This window comes from Penaeus vannamei, chromosome 29 (assembly GCF_042767895.1).
Source record: "Penaeus vannamei isolate JL-2024 chromosome 29, ASM4276789v1, whole genome shotgun sequence".
In the NCBI taxonomy this organism is placed as follows: domain Eukaryota; kingdom Metazoa; phylum Arthropoda; class Malacostraca; order Decapoda; family Penaeidae; genus Penaeus; species Penaeus vannamei.
In genome coordinates, this window is record NC_091577.1 from 29,699,657 (window position 1) to 29,702,156 (window position 2,500).

The window sequence follows — 2,500 nt, forward strand, 5'->3', positions numbered from 1 at the left end:
AGAGATAAACAGTCTGCTTGACTTGCTTTTAATTCCATTAAATTTCTCCTGACTTAAATTTGGACATTGGACATCGTAGACATATTGGGGCTCTAGAGCGAGAGAGCGAGAGCGAGAAAGAGAGAGAGAAAAGAGAAAGAGAAAAGAGAGAGAGAAAAGGGAAAGAGAAAAGAGAGAGAGAAAAGAGAAAGAGAAAAGAGAGAGAGAAAAGGGAAAGAGAAAAGAGAGAGAGAAAAGAGAAAGAGAAAAGAGAGAGAGAAAAGGGAAAGAGAAAAGAGAGAGAAAAGAGAAAGAAAAGAGAAAGAGAAAGAGAAAAGAGAGAGAGAAAAGAGAAAGAGAAAAGAGAAAAGAGAAAGGGAAAGAGAAAAGAGAGAGAGAAAAGAGAAAAAGAAAAGAGAGAGAAAAGGGAAAGAGAAAAGAGAGAAATAAAAGAGAAAGAAAAGAGAGAGAGAAAGAGAAAAGAGAGAGAGAAAAGAGAAAGAGAAAAGAGAGAGAAAAGAGAAAGAGAAAGAGAAAGAGAAAAGAGAGAGAAAAGAGAAAGAGAAAAGAGAGAGAGAAAAGAGAAAGAGAAAAGAGAAAGAGAAAAGAGAAAGAAAAAACAGAGAGAGAAAAGAGAAAGAGAAAGAGAAAGGCAAAAGAGAGAGAGAAAAGAGAAAGAGAAAGAGAAAAGAGAGAGAGAAAAGAGAGAGCGAGAAAGAAAAGAGAAAGAGAAAAGAGAGAGAGAAAAGAGAGAGAAAAGAGAAAGAGAAAAGAGAAAGGCAAAAGAGAGAAAAGAGAAAGAGAAAAGAGAGAGAGAAAAGACAAAGAGAAAAGAGAGAGAAAAGGGAAAGAGAAAAGAGAGAGAGAAAAGAGAAAGAGAGAGAGAAAGAGAAAGAGAAAAGAGAGATAGAAAAGAGAAAGGCAAAAGAGAGATAGAACGCAAAGTATAACGCACAGGCACCGGCAGGGAAACTGCCTCGGGCCTTTTTTCAGGATATCCCGCACTGTCCTCTCTCGCCCTGTTGTCACGTGACGTCACTACGTCCCTTCACCCCCACCCCCCTCTTTCCCCCTCCCGAAGCCCTGTATAAAAGCTTCGAACCGAAGTCTTTGCTGACAGTCGCAGCTGCAGCCGAGGATCCCATCAGCTGAAAGTCTGCAGATCCTAGATTGCCAGGTATTAAATTTATAAAGATTGTTGTCTGGTTTTTGCCGGCACGCATTTTCCTATAGAGAATAATCTGATTAAAATGAATTGTAATGTGTATCACAGTAATGATTATTAGTATTTCCTTTCTCTTGCAGCCCAACTCCGTCTGCAAAATGAAGCTCTTGGCCATTGCTGTCATCTTGTGCCTCGCTGTGGCGTACACTCAGGCTTTACCTGCCGTAAGTATTTCCCTTTTTTTCCCTCCCTTTCTCTGCATATGTATATATATATGTATATATATATGTCTGTGTGTTTTTGAGTGTGATCATGTTTATGTGTGTGTGTGGGTGGGTGTAACTGCCAACCATTGCTTTGAAGAGCAATGGTTGATATAATCAATGCTTGAGACAACAACTTGCAATAATACAAAGACTCACAAGAACGAAAGACCGACAGCCAGAGGAAAGCAACCGTTTCACTTCATCCTCATTACCCTTTAGTAACAGCAAAACCTTTTACGCAGGAAATGCCATCTTCGCCGCTGCTGCTGAGTCGGGAGGCCAGGTCGCCAGGCTTCCATGGCCCTCCCTGCGTCCCGTGCACTTGCAGGAAGAAGATCACGCACATCACCATAATTGAAGAGGAAATCATTCCAACAGCAGCTAGGTTTGGCGGCGGCGGCGGCGGAAGGCCCAACTGCTGCCCTTGCAATTTCGGCTGATTCGGTAAGTTTCTTTGGTCTTCTGTTTTCTCTCTGTCTCTCACTCTATGTCCCCCTCTCTGTGTATATTCATACATATATGTGTGTTTGTGCTTCATAGATATACGCATATTTGTTCGTCGTTGTCTCTGCCTCTGTTTCTTTCTTTCTTTCATGCTTCTTCTAAATCCTTCCCACTTGAGCATTAGCGAATACTTCCTCCTTTATTCCATTTACTGCAAGTGTATTCGCACACAATAAGAAAGGAAACCGAAACCGTGTTTTCAGTCGGACTCGAAACCGCATCAGGCGATCGAATCGGTTTCATCGCCTGATGAGGAGTAAAGTTGGACTCGAAACGTCACGATCTTTTTGTTTCTGATTGTTTGATTTCAAATTTGTGTATTTGTTTCTGTTTTTGTTTTTTTGTCAACTATAATTTCTAAAGCCGTTATCTCTTTTCACAGGATGTTGCTGATGGGCCGATGACGATCTGAATGTCTAGACGGAAAATCACAATATTGTAAAAAAAAAAAAAAAAAAGTATTCATATTATGCAGATAATAAATTGGAGTAACTAAGCAGAGTGACCTTATATTCTCCTTGTGCAACCAGGCAGAAGAAGGGCGACCAGCCTCTGTTGCAGGATTGAAGTGCAACTTTCCCACAGA